A 23,163-nucleotide genomic window follows, 5' to 3' on the forward strand; every position below is an offset into this window, starting at 1 on the left:
TTCTGGAAAACAAAGGTGTCTATTGCTATTAAGCTTCTTGAGAAATGAGCTGGTGCCATACTTAGCCATTTCAACTCCGTGGGCTCCCAGAGGCCTCTGGACTGACCTGGTCACCTACAGATGGGCACCTGGGATATGGTGTTTGCCAAGCTGACTCCAGCAGGTTCTCCACTCCCAGTGCTCACACTCCTTTCCAGTGTGATCTGGATGCTCCTCCTGTCAAGAGGGGTCTCTACCCCCTTAAGTTTCGGCTGGCCTCAGGATTCACTCTGACCAGAAGAAGGTGGTGAAAATAATGTGACAATTCCAAGGATGCCTGAAGCTTCATTCCTCACACTGCTGGAATGTTGCCCTATAAGTGCCATATGGCAAAACCATGATCTTAACCATCATGAAGATGAGAGGTCATATAAAGCAGAGATAGACCAGCCCAGCTAAGTCTCCACAGACCAACTAGCCGTGGCCAGCCACGGCTACCAGGCATGTGAATGGGGCCGTCTTACACTACCCAGCCCCACTCAGCTGCTAGGTGGCTTCAGCTCTAGGAGTTCAGTTCAGTTCAGTCGCTCAGTCGTGTCAGGTCTTTCTGACCTCATGAATCGCAGCACGCCAGGCCTCCCTGTCCATCACCAACTCCCGGAGTTCGCTCAAACTCATCTCCATCGAGTCAGTGATGCCATCCAGCCATCTCGTCCTCTGTCATCCCCTTCTCCTCGTGCCCCCAACCCCTCCCAGCATCAGAGTCTTTTCCAATGAGTCAACTCTTCGCATAAGGTGGCCAAAATATTGGAGTTTCAGCTTTAGCATCAGTTCTTCCAATGAACACCCAGGACTGATCTCCTTTAGAATGGACTGGTTGGATCTCCTTGCAGTCCAAGGGACTCTCAAGAGTCTTCTCCAATACCACAGTTCAAAAGCATCAATTCTTTGGCACTCAGCCTTCTTCACAGTCCAACTCTCACATCCATACATGACCACTGGAAAAACCATAGCCTTGACTAGACAGACCTTTGTTGGCAAAGTAATATCTCTGCTTTTGAATATGCTGTCTAGGCTGGTGATAACTTTCCTTCCAAGGAGTAAGCATCTTTTAATTTCATGGCTGCAATCATCATCTGTGGCCACAGACAAAATCCACAGAAGAGTTGCCCACTGAGCCTAGGTCAAGTTACTGTCCCCCAGAATCATGAGCAAATGTATTAATTGGGGTGATTTGTGACATGGCAATAGACAGCTACTACGGCACCCTGTGAGAAGGATCCTTTTCTTCATTTTGGCAGTTCGTGGTGTCTCTTCAGACTGTTTCTTGTCAGTTCCAGGGCCCCTGCTGGCTGCACCCCTTGTCACGCCCTTTGACTCACACTCGGTGTGTATCACTCAGTCTCTGGCCTCTTTAGACTCTTGTTTTGCTTTGGAGTGTCTGTTTTGATTCCTGACGCCAGCCTCACCCAGGAACACTGGACCTTTGGCTCCATGCCAGTTAGCCTGAAGGCCAGACCAGTTATGCTCGTGTTGACCAGCAGCCTGGCAGGATGTGGTGTCCAGAGTCCCAAGTTGGTCAGGAGGGAGCTCAGAAGCAAGAGTTGGTTGAGTAAAGGCTGTCTTACAGAGTTATGGGGCCTACAGGAGAACTCTACTTGGGTTTACTGCAGCCTATTTATACCCAGAGTGAAAAAGTTGGCTTAAAGCTCAACATTTAGAAAACAAAGATCAAGGCATCCGGTCCCATCACTTCATGGGAAGTAGATGGGGAAACAGTGGAAACAGTGTCAGACTTTATTTTTTGGGGCTCCAAAATCACTGCAGATGGTGACTGCAGCCATGAAATTAAAAGATGCTTACTCCTTGGAAGAAAAGTTATGACCAACCTAGATAGCATATTCAAAAGCAGAGGCATTATTTTGCCAACTATGGTCTGTCTAGTCAAGGCTATGGTTTTTCCAGTAGTCATGTATGGATGTGAGAGTTGGACTGTGAAGAAAGCTGAGCGCCAAAGAATTGATGCTTTTGAACTGTGGTGTTGGAGAAGACTCTTGAGAGTCCCTTGGACTGCAAGGAGATCCAACCAGTCCATTCTGAAGGAGATCAGTCCTGGGTTTTCTTTGGAAGGAATGATGCTAAAGCTGAAACTCCAATACTTTGGCCACCTCATGCAGGGTTTACTCATTGGAAAAGACTTTGATGCTGGGAGGGATTAGGGGCAGGAGGAGAAGGGGATGACAGAGGATGAGATGGCTGGATGGCATCACTGACTCAATGGACATGAATCTGAGTGGACTCCGGGAGTTGGTGATGGACAGGGAGGCCTGGCGTGCTGCGATTCATGGGGTCAGAAAGAGTCAGACACGACTGAGCGACTGAACTGAACTGATTTATACCCAGAACATACACTCATGCTTACAGATTTAGTGATTGTTTAGAGGCAAATCTGATTACTTTTTCAACCCCCTTTAAAAAGGCTTCTCTGAAGATAAATTCAAACTCTCTTTTTATGGCTCACAAAGCTCTGCATGTTTTATTTGCTGCCAAACTCCATCATCTCATCTCTTGGCATGAGTAGTCCCTGCACTTATTCCTTCTTCCTGTTGGCCTGAACTTTCTTCATATTCTCGAATGCACCTTGCTAACTAGCCCTGATGTTTAAGCCACCTACTTTGTGCTTTGTTATGATCTCCTGAGGAAACTAATACAGTCTACTATTTGCCACATAGTGTTCAGATGCTTGGAGTATGTCAGTTAGCAAAACAAAGATCTCTGCCCATGAAGAACTTACATTCTGGTGGAGAGTGATGGACCATGAGCCACAGATATATTTTGGAATGCAGTATATGCTGTGAAAAATAGAGAAAGCGTAGACGAGTTAGGGGGATTGGAAGTGTGGAGTAGTGGGTTAGTGGAGGTCTCATTGAGAAAGTGACATTTGAGCAAAGACTTTTGAAGAAGTTATCCAGGGGTTTTGTAGAGGAACAGTGTTCCAGGTGAGGGAAGAGCAAAGCCAGGTCCTGGAGGCAGCATGTGCCTGGCATGATGGAGGAGCGCTAAGGAAGTCAGCGAGAGGAGTCACAGGTAAGTCCTAGCAGTGTGGTGGGACGGGATGATGTGGATAGGTTCACATTATATGGGCTCCTTAAGCTCCCATTGAGATCAGCCCTGGGATTTCTTTGGAAGGAATGATGCTAAAGCTGAAACTCCAGTACTTTGACCACCTCATGTGAAGAGATGACTCACTGGAAAAGACTCTGATGTTGGGAGGTATTAGGGGCAGGAGGAGAAGGGGACGACAGAGGATGAGATGGCTGGATGGCAGCACTGGCTCGATGGACGTGAGTCTGAGTGAACTCTGGGAGTTGGTGATGGACAGGGAAGCCTGGTGTGCTGCAATTCATGGGGTTGCAAAGAGTCAGACACGACTGAGTGACTGAACTGAACTGAAGCTCTCATTGACTTTTTTTTTCTGACTTTTAATTTTTTTCCCCATTGACTTTTACTTTGAAAGCAGAAGCTGGTGTGGGTTTTGGATGAGAAGAAATATGATCTAATTTATGTTTAAAGAAGATGGCTCTGGCTGCTGCACATTAGGACAAGAGTAGAAGCAAGGAGAACCTATAGCAATAATCCAGGCGAGAAAGGAGCCTCACTTGGCAGTGGCAGCGAGAGAGAGATAAGACTCGGGTCAAATTCTGTGTGGGTTTGGAAGGTAGAGAAAGACTGGATACAGGAGTGAGTGTGTGGGAAAGGGAGGAGTCAAGGGTGACTCCAAAGATTTTGGCTTGAGCAACCGAAGAGATGGTGTTCTCTTATTTTGCTGAGGATTTTAAAACCTTTTTAGCAAAGTTGATTCCTTCTCTCTTTGCAACCTCTGTTTTTTCTAGTTTGATTTGTTTGCTTTAGAATAGATATCTGCTTTCCATTTTAGGTGATCTCCTGCAGTGTCCAGTAACTCTTGACTGTTCACATTTAAGAGTAGAGCACAGAAGACATTTTCAGAAGCTCTGTGTGTGTGGGTGTGATGAGGAATGCCTGTTGACTGTGGTCTTCAACATAGGGTGACTTCTCATGCTCCTTGAATGGGGAACCCCTGTGATAGACATTGTCTTTCCTCCAGTTGTTGAGATTCTTTAGAAAAGAATCTCCCAGTTGTAGAGATTTACTTGTAAATATGTGCTTAGGATGCTAAATGGTTCAAGAAGGATGGGTCTCCCAATAATGAGTAGGAGTCCTGTTTCCAGTAATATGTCTTTGCTGTGGGCTGTAACAAATGTTTTTAATCTAGGGATCTGTTTTACTCTTTCCAAAGGAAAAATCTTGGGTATCTTGTTAGGGCAAGTGATGGGCAGGTGCCAGGCTAGGCAGAAGAGGAGGAGGAGACCAAAGCCACTTGTAGCAGAGTTTGAATGAGTGCCCTTGTGGTAAGGCCATGTTCAGTCCTACTTCCCCAGATGCCAAGCACCACAGATTTAGGAGCCTTTGAGAGGCTCAGCAGCATCTGTGATGTTGCTTTTTGGTTTTACCCTCTTGTGTTTGAGAATCAGTTTACCCCATTCAGCCAAGTCATTTTCCACTTGTCAATCTGCTTTCCAAATTCCAAAATTTCTTATGGGTGTTTTATTTCCATTATCTTTGCTCTCATAGGTTTATGTGTTTATATTTTTTATTTAAAAATTCTTTTACTTTCACAAAGGTGATTTTGTCACCTTTAACCAGAAGTCCTTGTTGTCTTCTCTTGAGTAATCACTGCACATCCTTCAGTCCTCAGCTGAGGCGTCACTTCTCTCGGGAGGTTTTCATCGCTGAGTTGTGTTTCCAGAGTTTTCTATATTCCCCTATTCAGTTCTTCTGGATCATGTTGGAATTGCCTGATCACCATGTACCTTCCTCAACAGATGATAATCTCTATAGGGAAAGTAGAGAGGGTGTCTGTGTTGTTTGCCATGGTAACCCTGGAACCTGACATAATGCCTTGTATGTAATGGGGACTGAAAAATATCTGTTGACTCTTTGGTTAAATAATCCTAAACAACATCTGCAGCGCTCTGAACTCTGCCCACAGTTCTTGAGGAGAGAGCCTGGAGCTATTTGCTATTTTCTCTGACAGCGTACATCACACCCCCAGGAGTGTCTGCCTCACAGACCTGTCATGGGACACTTTGAACCTAGCTCAAGAAGCACATTTCTAACAGACCTGCTGGGAAGAGAAAAGCACTGTGGTGCACAGCCTCCCGCAGCTGTGTGACAAACCTCCCACGTGCTCTTGGGCACCGTCCCTTCTCCCACAGGAATCTTCAGCTCAGATACTCTTTGAAGAGCCATCAAAACTCCTAAATCTTCTCAGTGTGCTATATATAGCTTAATAAGTCAACTACCTACAGCACACCGGGTTTTCAAACCCTGGCATCTCAGTTTATCGATCTGGATCTTCTAACAAAACGCGCAACCGTGGTTTCATCTCGTGCCACAGAAAATGCCTTTGCTAGGAAAGCACTTTAGTTAAAACCAGCTTTGGGCATCTGGGAGTTCACAGCCTGGAGGCCTGTAGATCAGAGGGAAAATTATGTGCTTGAAAGACTCAGCTTTCTTAATTAATAATAAATTCCTCAAATTAAGAGAAGATTTTGATGTGATGAAACAGTATTACTATTTCAAAAGACTTATTTCTCCTTTTTACCAAGGCTGTCCTAGGCTTTCTTTGAAAGGAATATTTTCTCTCAAGTTTTCTTCTGTTTTCAACTGTGTAGTCATACAGTCATTTGACCAGAGAGAAATAAATACTTGTGCAGTGAGGACATAGTAAAATGAGGCATTCGGAACCAGGTAGATTCAAGAAATAAAGAGCTCTGATGTTTATACAAAGGAAAGTCTTCTCTGACCTCCCCGTCTCTTACCCCAGTTCCATCTTGCTACCTCCCCCTTCAGATTGGCTCAGCTTGCACTCTTCCCCCATTCAATTATTTTTTTAAAAATAATTTTATTTATTGATTTATTTTTGGCTGTGCTAGGTCTTGTTGCTGCCCAGGCTCTTCTCTAGTTGTGACCAGCAGGACTGCTCTTCCTTGTAGTACAAGGGCTTCTCATTGTGGTGGCTTCTCTTGTTCTGGAGCACGGGCTCTAGGGCACACAGGCTTCAGGAGTTGCTGCACGTGGGCTCAGCAGTTGTCGCTCCCAGGCTCTAGAGTCACAGGCTCAACAGTTGTGGCACATGGGCTTATTTGTTTCAGTCATGTGGGGTTTTCCCAGATCAGAGATCAAACCCCATGTCTCCTGCATTGGCAGGCGGATTCCTTCCCACTGAGCCACCAGGGAAGTCCCCAGCCAGTTACATTTTTCTAGCACTCAGAGCACATCATCGTTGCCCAAGGCCTGTCTTCCCTTCTGGCTGTGACCCCTACAAGGGCAAGGATTATGTCTATCTTGTCCATTGCTCTTCTTCTGTGGCTGGAACAGTATTTAGAACTTAGGAGGTATTCAAAACCTTTTCTTAACCTGAGGATGAATGACTATAGCATGGTAGGGAGACCTGGTAAACTGTTTGCAGAGATGGCTGCAGCAGTTCTTTGCTCTCCTGCGCAATGTGACTTTGCTGCGTTTTGCATCAAGAGGTGGAGTCTGTTCTTTTAAAACCTTGAACCTTGGCTGGCCTTGTGCAGCTTCTATTGTCCCTGCCTGGGTACTAGTCCTCCATTGAGGAGGCCCAGTTAGCTGGCTGGCTCAGTGGCAAGTGGGGGTGCCAAGCCAAAAGCCTCACCACCTGCACATAGAGGAATGAGGTCTTCCAGAAAGAGCTAGCCCCTGCCTACCCCCCTACCTGATTACAGACATATGAGCGAGCCCAGTCAACACCAGGTGGAGCAGAGTTGAGCCCTCCTAACTGGGACTTGCCCAAGCTGTTGATCCAAAGAATGTGAGCAAATAAATGATTGATGTTTTAAGCCATTAACTGTTGGGGGTGATTGTGAAGCAGTGATTGATATGGGAGGATTTTTCAGATTTTCCTCAGCCTGAGAGATGTCCTCCTCATTCAAACTAGAGAATCTGTGAAATCTGCCCTCCCTGCAACCTCTGTGGCTTCACTGCAACCTCAAAAGATGAAAGCCATTGCTGAATGAGTAGATGCAGCTAGAGGTAACTTACAAAGAGCAAATCAAATTAAATCCCAGAATAACACAGGCCCTTACACAGACTGATAGAATGTAGTTGATGAAGAATCTACTTTTAAAGAAAATCATTATTTTTATGAATTCACCTTGATTATAGAAGTGGTTCATGATAATTATGAAAAATTTGGAAAAATGAGTTAATTATAGAGGAATAATAAAATTTATACTTAAAAATTTCAAAATGTGAATCCTGCTCTACTAATAATGCATTCCTACTACTGCTGCTACTAACGTGTTAGTGATGAGTGTGCTCCAGATCTTCCAAACCTCTGTAGTGACCTTCCCTTTCAAGAACATGGGACTGTCTTTATTTATTCCAGTCTTCTCATGCACATTGTGATGGGATTTATAGGTGTCTGTTAGTTAGATTGGTGCTTATTGCTTTGGGCTTATGCTTAGTAGCCTTTGGTAAAGCGTCTGTCTACAATGTGGGAGACCCGGGTTCAATCCCTGGGTTGGGAAGATCCCCTGGAGGAGGAAATGGCAATCCACTCCAGTACTATTGCCTGGAAAATCCCATGGACAGAGGAGCCTGGAAGGCTACAGTCCATGGGGTCGCAAAGAGTCGGACATGACTGAGCGACTTCACTTTCACTTTCACTTTAGTAGCTTTTAAACAGATGTTTGTACTGACTTTGAATTTTTTTTCAAGTTCAACATTGTTCAGTTCAGTCCAGTTGCTCAGTTATGTCTGACTCTGCAACCCCATGGACCGCAGCATGCCAGGCTTCTCTGTCTGACACCAACTCCCTGAGTTTGCTCAAACTCATGTCCATCGAGTCGGTGATACCATCCAACCACTTCATCCTCTGTCATCCCCTTCTCCTCCTGCCTTCAGTCTTGCTTCCCAGCATCAGGGTCTTTTCCAATGAGTCAGTTCTTTACATCAGGTGGCCAAAGTATTGGAGCTTCAGCTCCAATTGTTTACTCATGATTACAATGCTGGCTAGGAGACAGCCACACAAAAAGGTGGCTTAAAATAACAAGCTCTCATTTTGCTTAAGAGTTAATAGGCCAGCTGGGGTGCCTGTCTGGTCTTGGCTGAATTTACTCATGGGTCTGTGGTCAGCTGTGAATTGGTTAGGTGGGCAGGTTAAGTGACTGTCTTATGTGTAGAGGTCCAGGTGGTGACAGCTGATCAGGGAGGTCTCTGCTGGTAGGATGAGACTGACTCAAGTGAGCTCCATGAATTTCATCGTTCACCAGCTTAGTGGGGCAAGTACATGATGGCAAAGACAGAGACCTGCCAACTCACTGCAGAGAAGAGGCACAAGAAGTAGTAGGAAAATGCAAGCACTTTTTCAAGGCTCTGAGTATGTAAAATTTGCTACTGACACACTGGCGAAAATAAGTAACATAGCTAAAACCAGTCAATGTGGGCAGACACTACTGCCAAATGGCACGGAGACATGGAGTTTTACTGGTAAGCAAGTAACTTTGTACACTTGTCTTTTAAATACTATTTTGCAGTTATTCCAAGAGACATTTTAGTAAATGCTCATTATCCGCATTTTAATACTAGTAACTGTAATTTCTATTTCATGTGTGAATTGATCAGAACTTCCAGTTTAGCTAGTTGGACCCTTTGTGTTGCTCAGATTTTAATGGGAAAGCTTCTAGTGTTTAGTACTAATGTACATGGCTGCTGGTTTAAGTTAGGTATTTTTATCAAGTTAAAAAGGAATCTTTGTGTAACAGTTTACAAGGAATTTATGCCAGCATTGTATTTTGGATATTATTGAATGTCTTCTAATAGCACTTGCTTAGGGCGTGTTGGAGGTCACTGAAAGGACGTGGCCTCTGGTTGACCCACAGGCTGGATGGACATGGCCAATCAAAGACTGCTCCCTACTTCCTGTCCCTGGAAAGTGTGTTCCCATTGTCGCTGCTTCCAGGAGCTGCCTCAAGGACACTGTCTTGAGATAATAAGGTGGTGTTGAGGCAATCTAGATGGGACACATGGCCTGGTTAAGACCTCTGTATAAAGGTTCTGGTGGGCTGGTTTAGAGATCTCCTTGTTCCGTGGTACCCAAGACAAGCATCCTAGGTGGATTTCCTTGCTTATTAAACCTGCCACTTACCAGTCTGAAGTGGTCTGCCTCTTTGGTCTCTTCTTGCCTTATGTGTCTGGGGCCAGTTTGCAAACCAACAGGTCATTATTTGAAGTTTCTTATTAGATCTATTAATATATTATGCTAATAAATTTCATAATATAAAGTCATCTTTGGTGTTATGAGAGAAAAATCTTTTATTATCAAGTGGTTATTTGTTGTTAGACAGTAAACCAGCATTTTATTTAGAAATTTTGCATCTACATTTACAAATAAAGCTGTTTTATGGAGTGGGTATACTTTTTCTTTGCCAGTTGATAAAATCTGGGTTATACTTGTTTTATAAAGGGCATAAATGTTGTCGTTGTTCAGTCGCTAAGTCATGTCCAACTCTTTTGAGATCCCATGGACTATAGCCCTCCAATCTCCTCTGTGCATGGGATTTCCCAGGCTAGAATACTGGAGTGGGTTGCCATGCCCTCCTCCAGGGGATCTTCCTACCCAGGGACTGAACCTGAGTCACTTGTGTCTCCTGCATTGGCACGTGAATTCTTTACCACTGAGCCACCAGGGAAGCCTATAAAGGGCTGTAATAGATTAAAGACACTGGGAGTGTTTAATTATATAGAAATTACCATTTTCTTAAACATTTGAAAAACATTAATGGTAAAACTTTTAGACAATAGTTTTTTTTTTTTTTTCCAGATACTATGTTGATAAAAGTTTAAGTTTATTTCATGGTTATTTATGGAATCTTTTTGATTAAAAAAATTTCATTTAATTTGAGATTTCATTTCTTCAAGATCATGAAAATCAAATCTTAAAATTATTTTATATATAATTAATCTTTCATATTAATGTTTCATTTTAAATGAATATATTTTCCTACATTAATATTAGATTTTAATAGAAATGTTTATCTAAATTGTTTCCCAAAGACCTAATTTTTTGATTTATTCAACTGTGACTTTTTGAATTTTCTAATGTTGTCTGTCTTTACACTTACTAGCCTTTAGTTTGTTTTGTTGGTTTTATTAATTCTTAAATTTACCTAATAATGAAATTGGACTATTTTAAAGCATTTGAAATATACAAAAAATTATGGGGCTAATCTAGGGAACACACGTGCAGCTTCCTTGAAGGTTTAACAAAATTCAACATTTTCCCCTGTTTGCTCTAGACACAGACACATACACACACATGCAATTTCAGACACAGGTGAAGCCCTCCTTTGCATCTGGTGGGTTATTCCATCCTACTTTCTTCTGAGATAATCACTGTACTGAAGCCAGTGTATATATCACTGACATAAAGTTTTTTACCAATATATTTTAAACTAGCAATTATGTTTGCATTTATAGCAACATACGCTATCATTTCTTGTGTTTTATTTTCACTTATTTATTTGTGTTCTGGCTACACTACCTGTCATGTGGGATCTTAGTTCCCTGATCAGGGAATGAGCCCATGCCCTCTGCAGTGGAAGTGCAGATTCTGCTGGGAAGTTCTCATTTCTTGTGTTTTAAATCTTAAATGAAGGTTTTATACTGGAGTAGAGCTTCCCAGGTGGCTCAGCGGTAAAGAATCTGCCGGCCAATGCAGGAGACAAGGATTCCATCCCTGGGTTGGGAAGATACCCAGGAGAAGTAAATGGCAACCCACTCCAGTATTCTTGCCCTGGAAATCCCATGGACAGGGGTACCTGGTGGGCTACAGTCCATGGGGTTGCAAAGAGTTGGATGTGACTTAGCAACTAAACAACAAACAGCAACATTATCCTACAACTTGCCTTTTTATCCAACTTTATTTTTTATTATATTTTAAATTCATTTTTAATTTTATATCTCAAATGAATTAACCTTCTGCTTTTCAGCTACTGTTCCTACTGTACCTCTGTATTGAAAAAGCTGATAATCTTCACTATTTTACTTTTGGTTTCCTCTAGTGTGTCATTTTCAGAGGTACGTATTTTTTTCTGATCATTCAGGACAATGTTCCATTGATTTCTAGTACTTTTCCCCTCCCTGTGGTTTTTATGGATGTGGTTTTCTTATGTGTGAATCAAAAGAAACCATCCCAGGTCTACTATTTTACAGAGAAGCTATATCAGCCTTGGCCCAGCTGAGTCTTATTAAATATTGTTCTGGAATCATAGCTGAAAAGTAGATTACTGTGCTTATTCTTTGTCCCATGTATATTGTTTAGTGGACATTTAACTTACCCAGTTTGTCTGGTTGAGGTAGGCTTCCCAGCTTCATACCTGACTTCTGACAATCGGAAGTAGAGCATGATATGAAAAGCTACAAAGCCACTGCTAACATTGCTCTGCCCTTCAATGGGACTTCTCTTTCTAGGACACAATAGAGCATCATCTGTCTATGGATAGCTCAGTTTAGTTCAGCCACTCAGTCGTGTCCGACTCTTTGTGACCCTATGAACCGCAGCACACCAGGCCTCCCTGTCCATCACAAACTCCCGGAGTCCACCCAAACCCATGTCCATTGAGTTGGTGATGCATTCCAACCATCTCATCCTCTCTCGTCCCCTTCTCCTCCTGCCCTCAATCTTTCCCAGCATCAGGGTCTTTTCAAATGAGTCAACTCTCCACATCAGGTGGCCAAAGTATTGGAGTTTCAGTTTCAACATCAGTCCTACCAATGAACACCCAGGACTGATCTCCTTTAGGATGGACTGGTTGAATCTCCTTGCAGTCCAAGGGACTCTCAACAGTCTTCTCCAACACCACAGTTCAAAAACATCAATTCATTGGCGCTCAACTTTCTTTATAGTCCAACTCTCACATCCATACATGACTACTGGAAAAACCATAGCCTTGACTAGATGGACTTTGTTGGCAAAGTAACATTTCTGTTTTTTAATATGCTATCTAGGTTGGTCATAACTTTCTTTCCAAGGAGTAAGTGTCTTTTAATTTCATGGCTGCAATCACCATCTGCAGTGATTTTGGAGCCCCCCCAAAACATAAAGTCAGCCACTCTTTCCACTATTTCCCCATCTATTTGCCATAAGTGATGGGACTGGATGCCATGATCTTAGTTTTCTGAATGTTGAGCTTTAAGCCAACTTTTTCACTCTCCTCTTTCACTTTCATCAAGAGGCTCTTTAGTTCTTCTTCACTTTCTGCAATAAGGATGGTGTCATCTGCATATCTGAGGTTATTGATATTTCTTCCCGCAATCTTGATTCTAGCTTGTGCTTCCTCCAGCCCAGTGTTTCTCATGATGTACTCTGCATAGAAGTTAAATAAGCAGGGTGACAATATACAGCCTTGATGTACTCCTTTTCCTATTTGGAACCAGTCTGTTGTTCCATGTCCAGTTCTAACTGTTGCTTCCTGACCTGCATACAAATTTCTCAAGAGGCAGGTCAGGTGGTCTGGTATTCCCAACTCCTTCAGAATTTTCCACAGTTTTTTGTGATCCACACAGTCAAAGGCTTGGCATAGTCAATAAAGCAGAAATAGATGTTTTTCTGGAACTCTCTTGCTTTTTTGATGATCCAGCGGATGTTGGATCCCAGGGCCATCTGCCTTTTCTAAAACCAGCTTGAACACCTGGAAGTTCACTGTTCACGTATTGCTGAAGCCTGGCTTGGAGAATTTTGAGCATTACATTACTAGCGTGTGAGATGAGTGCAGTTGTACAGTAGTTTGAGCATTCTTTGGCATTGACTTTCTTTGGGATTGGAATGAAAACTGACCTTTTCCAGTCCTGTGGTTACTGCTGAGTTTTCCAGATTTGCTGGCATATTGAGTGCAGCACTTTCACAGCATCATCTTTCAGGACTTGAAATAGCTCAAGTGGAATTCCATCACCTCCACTAGCTTTCATCGTGATGATTTCTAAGGCCCACTTGACTTCATATTCCAGGATGTCTGGCTCTAGGTGAGTGTGAGTGATCACACTATCATGATTATCTGGTTCATAAAGATCTTTTTTGTACAGTTCTTCCGTGTATTCTTGCCACCTCTTCTTAATATCTTCTGCTTCTGTTAGGTCCATACCAGTTTTGTGCGTTATTGAGCCCATCTTTGCATGAAACATTCCCTTGCTATCTCTAATTTTCTTGAAGAGCTCTCTAGTCTTTCCCATTCTATTGTTTTCCTCTGTTTCTTTGCATTGATTGCTGTGGAGGGCTTTCTTATCTCCTTGCTATTCTTTGGAACTCTGCATTCAAATGGGTATATATTTCCTTTTCTCCTTTGCTTTTCACTTCCCTTCTTTTCACATCTATTTGTAAGGCCTCCTCAGACAGCCATTTTCCTTTTTCGCGTTTCTTTTTCTTGGGAATGATCTTGATTTCTGTCTCCTGTACAATGTCACGAACTTCCGTCCTTAGTTCATCAGGCACTCTGTCTATCAGATCTCGTCCCTTAAATCTATTTCTCACTTCCACTGTATAGTCATAAGGGATTTGATTTAGGTCATACCTGAATGGTCTATCATGAGAAATGCTGGGCTGGAAGAAGCACAAGCTGGAATCAAGATTGCTGGGAGAAATATCAATAACCTCAGATATGCAGATGACACCACCCTTATGGCAGAAAGTGAAGAGAAACTAAAAAGCCTCTTGATGAAAGTGAAAGAGGAGAGTGAAAAATTTGGCTTAAAGCTCAACATTCAGAAAACTAACATCTTGGCATCTGGTCCCTTCACTTCTTGGGAAATAGATGGGGAAACAGTGGAAACAGTGTCAGACTTTTTTTTTTGGGCTCCAAAATCACTGCAGATGGTGACTGCAGCCATGAAGTTAAAAGACACTTACTCCTTAGAAGGATAGTTATGACCAACCTAGATAGCATATTCAAAAGCAGAGACATTACTTTGCCAACAAAGGTCTATCTAGTCAAGGCTATGGTTTTTCCAGTGGTCATGTATGGATGTGAGAGTTGGACTGTGAAGAAAGCTGAATGCCAAAGAATTGATGTTTTTGAACTATGGTGTTGGAGAAGACTCTTGAGAGTCCCTTGGACTGCAAGGAGATCCAACCAGTCCATTCTGAAGGAGATCAGTCCTGGGTTTTCTTTGGAAGGAATGATGCTAAAGCTGAAATTCCAATACTTTGGCCACCTCATGCGAAGAGTTGACTCATTGGAGAAGCTTCTGATGCTGGGAGGGATTGGGGGCAGGAGGAGAAGGGGATGACAGAGGATGAGATGGCTGGATGGCATCACTGACTCGATGGATGTGTTTAAGTGAATTCCAGGAGTTGGCGATGGACAGGGAGACCTGGTGTGCTGTAATTCATGGGGTCACAAAGAGTCGGACATGACTGAGTAACTGAACTGAATTGAACTGAACTGAATGGTCTGATGGTTTTCCCCATTTTCTTCAATTGAAGTCTATGGATTATGCATGTAGATTTCTGAATTGAGCTCTTTGATGGATGTAGAAAGAGTATATTAATTAAGACAGTAACTAAGGGGTAGCTTGTATAGTGGCCACCTCAAAAGCAGTCCCCGTGGGATTGCCCCCAACTGGGTGCACCTCAGGACCTTAAGCCAAAGGTGGAGGGGGAGGATGTGGGAGGGAAAGAGTGCCTCTCTGCCTTTGCTGGGAGTGATATGCCCTGTGTTGGTATCAGATCGTGCATTTTCCCTACAGTTTTGATTCTGAATTTTGTTTTGTAGGACTTATAGTTTGTACAAGTTCTTTTCAGGTAGGCAATAAACTGATACTCTTAGACTTTCTGTGTTAGGTATTTTTTTTTCTGCAATGTCACATGTATTTTTAGTGGAATGTTAGAAGTTGCAATGGGGTCTCCAAGTCAGATGCCATATATAAATTAAAGTCCACAAACTCTGTAATATTTAATAATTGTACTGTACTGATTTTGAGCAGACTAATTTGGGGTTTGTAACAGCCTGGGGCAAAGGAAGTGTTTAGTGAACGACAGCCATTTAACAAGGAAAGCTGAAAAAGATCTGGAAAGAGCCAAGGCAGAGATGTTTTCCCTAGTCATTCCTGTCCAAGTGTTTAATAAATTTCTGAGTGAGTAGAAATTAAAATTTAATGTGAGATTTACCCTGTAAATATACTGTCTCAGGTCGCTTGATGGTTAATGTGAATTTTAAAGTGGAGGAAGGCATAGCAACCCACTCCAGTATTCTCGCCTGGAGAATCTCGGGGTAGCAAAGAGTTGGACACGACTAATGTGATGGAGCATGCACTCATGTGCATCTTAAAGAGGAGTGTGAGATCGTGTCTGGGCTCAGCCAGAGATTCAGAGTCAGAACAGTTGGAATGGCTGCTATGGTGTAGGATGTGCTGTGTTTTTACAAGGCCAGTAGCACTTTGTCAGTATATTAAGTACCGCAGTATATTCACAGAGTGTCAGTTCAGGTCCTTGGAAAAGCAGATGTCAACATGGTTGAGATGTTGATGTGATTGAGATTTTTTTCTTTTGTGGGGGTGGAAATGCCAGTGAAGGAAGAAGGGAGGGAACAAGAGTTATCAGGCAGAGCCTTTAGGTGATAATTCAGGTTTGGAACTTGTGAAAGGAAAGAGGAGATGAAAGATTCAACGATGAGTCTCAGACTGCAGTGTGTTTCTGAGAAAGTTTTGACCAGGCTGATGGGAAGCCCTTGGGCAAAGACTGCGCTTTAGAGAGTGTTGCATTAGACAGCAATGGTCTAGTTCCGCTAGCCCCTGTCAAGCTCAGGCATTGGCTGGGAGCCCGGGGGGGGGGGGGGGGGGGGGGGGGAGTGCGGCCTCAGGGTAGCACCATGCTGGATCTGCAGCAGGGCAGCTGAAAGTGTCTGTCTCCATTAACACCTGCCACTTACAGAGAGCATATGTGATCCGTAAAACTTTAATATTTAATTTAAAAAACAAACTTGAAAGGTAAATAGTACTGCTTCTCTTTTATGATTTTATAAATAAACAAACTTCAGTTTGGGAAGAGAATAATTTAAAGTCACATACTCTGTAAGTGGCAGGGCTAGAATCTGAACATAAATCTGCAGATACGTATTAGGAGTCTCTCAGCTGAAAGCAAAAGAAAATATTTTTTAAGAGGATAATTTTTTTTTTAGGGTATAGGCACAGTTGTTACCCAGAACCCAAAGGCAGACATGCAACCAGGATGACCTGGCAGCTGGAACTGGTATGCCATCAGACTCTCTCCACATGGTGCTAGTGGTAAAGAATCCACCTGCCAGTGCAAGAGATGCGGGTTTGATCCTCAGATGGGGAAAACTCCCTAGGGTAGGAAATGGCAACCCACTCCAGTATTCTTGCCTAGAGCATCCCACAGACACAGGACCCTGGTGGTCTACCTTCTATGGGGTCACAAAGAATCAGACATGGCTGAGCACACACATATACACACACACATACATGCACACACACAGGCTCTCTCCATTTCTCATCTGTGCTCCTACCAGTACATCTGATTTTCTGATTACAAAACTGGTTTTCTTGTACATAGCAGAGAAGTGGCTGTTGACAGCTGTTGAAAAAAGCTGTTTTTTTTCTTGCTGTTGTTCAAGAGAGCATCAAAGACTAAAGTTGGAGTTACTTTCTTAGGAAAGGGGTTCTACATCTGCTAGGATCATGTGTTCACCTTTAGAATGGTTGGTTGACTGGGCTCTGGGTTCTGGTGGGGAGATTTTTTTGGAGTGGGGTGGGGGTCAGGGTGTGATAATGTTGTTCCCATGTAAATAGCTGGGAAAGGGGAAGGAAATTACCAGAAATTGGAAGTGTTGGGTATAAACCTCAATAGGCATCCATTACAAGATACCTCCTTCAGTGGGGTAAACCCAAAATATATATTTAAGTATGTAAATAATATACATATGTATATGAAGACCAGTAACAACACTTTTAATATATGGTCAATTAGCCAAACATTTTCCATCTTAATAGGTACTTATTTCGCATAAAGATAGTGAAAAGTGAAAGTCTCAGTTGTGTCCAACTGTTAGCGACCCCATGGACTATACAGTCCATGGAATTCTCCAGGCCAGAATACTGGAGTGGTAGTCTTTCCCTTCTCCAGGGGATCTTCCCAACTCAGGGACTGATCCCAGGTCTCCCACAGTGCAGGAGGATTCTTTACCAACTGAGCCACAGGGGAAGCCCAAGAATACTGGAGTGGGTAGCTGATGCCTTCTCCAGGGGATCTTCCCGACCCACGAATTTAACAGGGGTCTCTTGCATTGCAGGCAGATTCTTTACCAACTGAGCTATGAGGGAAGAATAAATAAAGATAACTGAACAGTTTTTTCCCGATAAAATGTTCCACAAAATTTATTATTTTTGACATGAATGAGCAATGTCTACTGAAGTCTGTGTAGGGAAATAGAAGTGTGAATTCACTGGGTCCCTGGGGGAAAAGTTACACCATCTGGCCCAGGTCTGTTTCTCTCCTCTTACTGAGAGAATGCTCCTGGGGAAAGAAACAAGGCAGTGACCTGGTCTAATCTTGTGAACATGCTGATAGCGGAAACTTATAGTAGATAAATTAATGATTGCTTAGAAGAGAATCTTTATCTGTTTTCCTGGTTTAATATTGCTTCAGTCAGTTCAGTCACTCAGTTGTGTCCAACTCTTTGAGACCCCATGCACCACATCACACCAGGCTTCCGTGTCCTTCACCATCTCCCAGAGCTTACTCAAACTCATGTCCATTGAGTCAGTGATGCCATCCAACCATCTCATCCTCTGTCATCCCCTTCTCCTCCTGCCTTCAATCTTTCCCAGCATCAAGGTCTTTTCAAATGAGTCAGTTCTTTGTGTCAGGTTGCCAAAGTTTTGGAGTTTCAACTTCAGTATCAGTCCTTCCAATGAATATTGAGGATTGATTTCCTTTAGAATGGACTGGTTGGATCTCCTTACAGTCCAGGGGACTCTCAAGAGTCTTCTCCAACACCACAGTTCAAAAGCATCAATTCTTCAGTGCTCAACTTTCTTTATAGTCCAACTCTCACATCCATACATGATTAATGGAAAAACCATAGCTTTGACTAGATGGACCTTTGTTGGCAAAGTAATGTCTTTGCTTTTGAATATGCTATCCAGGTTGGTCATAACTTTTCTTCCAAGGAGCAAGCATCTTTTAATTTCATGGCTGCAGTCACCATCTGCACTGATTTTGGAGTCCCCAAAAATAAAGTTTGTCACTCTTTCCATTGTTTCCCCATCTATTTCCCATGAAGTGATGGGACTGGATGCCATGATCTTCATTTTCTGAATGTTGACTTTTAAGTCAACTTTTTCACTCTCCTCTTTCACTTTCTTTAAGAGGCTCTTTAGTTCTTCTTCACTTTCTGCCATAAGGGTGTTGTCATCTGCATATCTAAGGTTATTGATATTTCTCCCATCAGTCTTGATTTCAGCTTGTGGTTCATCCAGCCTGGCATTTCACATGATGTACTCTGCTAGTAAGTTACATAAGCAGGGTGACAATATACAACCTTGATGTACTCCTTTCCCAATTTGAAACCAGTCTATTGTTGGATGTCTAATTCTAACTGTTGCTTCTTGACCTGTATACAGATTTCTCAGGAGGTAGGTCTGGTGGTCTGGTATTCCCATCTCTTGAAGAACTTTCCACAGTTTGTTGTGATAGTTTGTTGTAATATCATGGTGACCAAATTTAGGGTGCATGAATTTCTGGGGCATGACTCCCTAGAAAATGTTCTGTTTTTTAAAAAATTGAATATCAAAATATTGTATTAGTTTCACATGTACAGCAAAGTGATTCCATTGTGCATATATATATATATATATATGTACATATCTACATTCCCTTTTTTGGATTCTTTTATAGTTTTTTGTAAGATAGTGAATATAGTTCTGTGCTATGCAGTAAATGCTTACTGTTTATTTTATGTATGACTGTGCATTCTATACTCCCAAATTATCCCTCTCCCACGTTCACCTTTGGTAACCATAAATTTGTTTTCTGTGTCTGTGACTCTATTTCTGCTTTGTAAATAAGTTTATTTGTACTATTTTAAAAATTCCATGTATGTGATATCACATGATATTTATCTTTCTCTGTCTGACACAATTCACTTAATAAGTTTTTCAAGGTTCATCCATGTTGTTGAAAATGGCATAATCTCATTCCTTTTTATGGCTTAGTAGTATTCCATTGCATATATATAAAACATCTTCTTTATCCATTTCTCTGTTGATGGACATTTAAGTTGCTGCTATGACTTCATGACTTGGCTATTGTAAATAGTGCTGCTGTGAGTATTAGGGTGCATGTATCTTTTTGAATTAGAGATTTTGTCTTTCTAGATATATTCCCAGGAATGGGATTGCTGGATCACAGGGTAACTTTTTTTTAAATTGGAGTATAATTGCTTTACAAAGTTGTATCAATTTATGCTGTACAGTGATGTGAATCAGCTATATGTATAGACAGAGCTACTCCCTCTTGGACCTCCCACCTCCCCCTTTCCCCCACCCCATCCTTCTAGGTTGTCATGGAGCACTGAGCTGAGCTCCCAGCTATATGTTTGACACGTGGTAGTGGATATATGTCAATCCTAGTCTCCCAGTTTGTCCTACCCTCCCCTTCTCACCCCTGTGTGTGCATGTCCTTTCTCTAGGTCTGCGTCTTTATTCCTGTGCTGCAGATAGGCTTGTCTGTGCCATTTTTCTAGATTCCGCACATATGCATTAATACGTGGTGTTAATATTTCTCTGGCGACTCTATCATTAGTGCTTCGAGGACCCTCCATAGGGCTTCCCCCGTGGCTCAGTGGTAAAGAATCCACCTGCAATGCAGGAGATGTTAACGATGCAGGGTTCGATCCCTGGGTCAGGAAAATCCCCTGGAGGAGGGCATGGCAACCCACTCCAGTATTCTTGCCTGGAGAATCCCATGGACAGAGGAGCCTGGAGGACTACAGTCCACGGGGTCTTAACAGGTCGGCTCAGGTAAATGCACAAGCAGGGTAAAAGGCTTCAGTGCTCATACCAGGTCTATTCATAAATAAAATACCCACCCACTTGGTACCTCCTGCTTATTTCGTCTAGGGAATAGCATAGAGAAGACATTACTACTGACTCTAAGGACTCTCGAGCAAACAGATAGGAGACAGGAAGAGTGATTGAGAAGTATTTTGTAGATTTACCTTTTCTGTCATTACTGTTGCTGAAGGAGATGAAAATATCTGATGAGGACTAGTTTAAAGATCACGATTCACACAGAAGAGGGCAGAGGGTGAGAGGAAAGGGGCCACATTATTGGCCTCTTTGAAGGCAGTGTTCCCAGGAGCCTCTGGGCAACAAGACAGGAGTTTAAGGGATATTTCCTAAGGGAGATTGTAAAGGTGCTTATTTCCTGTAACAATCTACAAGGTGTGCTTAGGGCAGAAGTTTTGTGTCTAAGCCTGAAGGTGTTTGTCTTCCTGCCTGACACCCTGACCGATTATGCGATCTATTAATTCTCTCTGTTCTTCTCATCTCAGATGACCCCAGAAGGTGTTTACTTGTTGCTTGTGAGTTGCCAGTTTAAGGGAATGCCAGTGTTAAGGGAGTCTGGATAAAGAGCTGCATGAAAATAAATTCAGCTTATATGGTAGTTCTATTACATTTTTTTAAGGAACCTCCATACTGTTCTCCATAGTGGCTGTATCAATTTATATTTTCACCAACAATGCAAGGGGCCTCTCTGGTGGCTCAGATAGTAACGAATCTGCCTGCAATATGGGAGACCCGGGTTCAGTCCCTGGGTTGGGAAGATCCCCTGGAGAAGTGAATGGCAACCCACTCCAGTATTCTTGCCTGGAGAATTCCATGGATAGGAGAGCCTGGTGGGCTACAGTCCATGGACTCACAAAGAGTCGGACATGACTGAGCGACTAACACATACATTCATTCCAACAGTGCAAGAGGGCCCTCTTTTCCACAAACTTTCCAGCATTTATTGTTTGTAGATATTTTGATGATGGCTATTTGGCTTGGTATGAGGTGATACCTCATTATCGTTTTGATTTATATTTCTTTAATAGTGAGTGATGTTGAGCCTCTTTTCATGTTTTTGTTGTCCATTGGTATGTCTTATTTGTAGAAAGTCTATATAGATTCTTCTGCTCATTTTTTTATTGGGTTGTTTGTTTCTTTGATACTGAGCTGTATGAGCTATTTGTATATTTTGGAGATTAATCCTTGTCAGTTGCTTGATTTGCAGATATTTTCTCCCATTCTGTGGGTTGTCTTTTCATCTTGTTTATGGTTTCCTTTGTTGTGCAAAAGCTTTTAAGTTTAATTAGGTGCCACTTGTTTATTTTTATTTTCATTACTGTAGAAGATGGGTCCCAAGAGGGAGACAGGGAATCGTTTTTTCAGTTCAGTCGCTCAGTCGTGTCCGACTCTTTGCAGCCCCATGAACTGCAGCACACCAGGTCTCCCTGTCCATCACCATCTCCTGGAGTTCACTCAAACTTACATCCATCGAGTCAGTGATGCCATCCAGCCATCTCATCCTCTGTCATCCCCTTCTCCTCGTGCCCCCAATCGCTCCCAGCATCAGAATCTTTTCCAATGAGTCAGCTCTTCGCATGAGGTGGCCAAAGTACTGGAGTTTCAGCTTTAGCATCATTCCTTCCAAAGAAATCCCAGGGCTGATCTCCTTCAGAATGGACTGGTTGGATTTCCTTGCAGTCCAAGGGACTCTCAAGAGTCTTCTCCAACACCACAGTTCAGAAGCATCAATTCTTCAGGGCTCAGACTTCTTCACAGTCCAACTCTCACATCCATACATGACTACTGGAAAAACCATAGCCTTGACTAGACGGACCTTAGTCGGCAAAGTAATGTCTCTGCTTTTTAATATGCTATCTAGGTTGGTCATAACTTTTCTTCCGAGGAGTAAGCGTCTTTTAATTTCATGGCTGCAGTCACCATCTGCAGTGATTTTGGAGCCCCCCAAAAATATAGTCTGACACTGTTTCCACTGTTTCCCCATCTATTTCCCAAGAAGTGATGGGATCAGATGACATGATTTTCATTTTCTGAATGTCGAGCTTTAAGCCAATTTTTTCCACTCTCCTCTTTCACTTTCATCAAGAGGCTTTTTAGTTCCTCTTCACTTTCTGCCATAAGGGTGGTGTCATCTGTATATCTGAGGTTGTTGATATTTCTCCCGGCAATCTTGATTCCAGCTTGTTTCTTCCAGCCCAGCGTTTCTCATGATGTATTCTGCATAGAAGTTAAATAAGCAGAGTGACAATATACAGCCTTGACGTACTCCTTTTCCTATTTGGAACCAGTCTGTTGTTCCATGTCCAGTTCTAACTGTTGCTCCCTGACCTCCATTCAGGTTTCTCAAGAGGCAGGTCAGGTGGTCTGGTATTCCCATCTCTTTCAGAATTTCCCACAGTTGATTGTGATCCACACAGTCAAAGGCTTTGGCATAGTCAATAAACCAGAAATAGATGTTTTTTCTGGAATTCTTTTGCTTTTTCCATGATCCAGTGGATGTTGGCAATTTGATCTCTGGTTCCTCTGCCTTTTCTAAAACCAGCTTGAACATCTGGAAGTTCACCTTTCACATATTGCTGAAGCCTGGCTTGGAGAATTTTGAGCATTACTTTACTAGCGTGTGAGATGAGTGTAATTGTGCGGTAGGTTGAGCATTCTTTGGCATTGCCTTTCTTTGGGATTGGAATGAAAACTGACCTTTTCCAATCCTGCGGCCACTGCTGAGTTTTCCAAATTTGCTGGCATATTGAGTGCAGCACTTTCACAGCATCATCTTTCAGGATTTGAAGTAGCTCAAGTGGAATTCCATCACCTCCACTAGCTTTCGTAGTGATGCTTTCTAAGGCCCACTTGACTTCACATTCCAGGATGTCTGGCTCTAGATGAGTGATCACACCATTGTGATTATCTTGGAATTGGTTTTAGGATGTCTCAAATTAGAGGAATATAAATTCTGATAAAGATTGAAGACTAAGTATCTAAAACTATTGTCTC

This window comes from Budorcas taxicolor, chromosome 1 (assembly GCF_023091745.1).
Source record: "Budorcas taxicolor isolate Tak-1 chromosome 1, Takin1.1, whole genome shotgun sequence".
NCBI lineage: Eukaryota > Metazoa > Chordata > Mammalia > Artiodactyla > Bovidae > Budorcas > Budorcas taxicolor.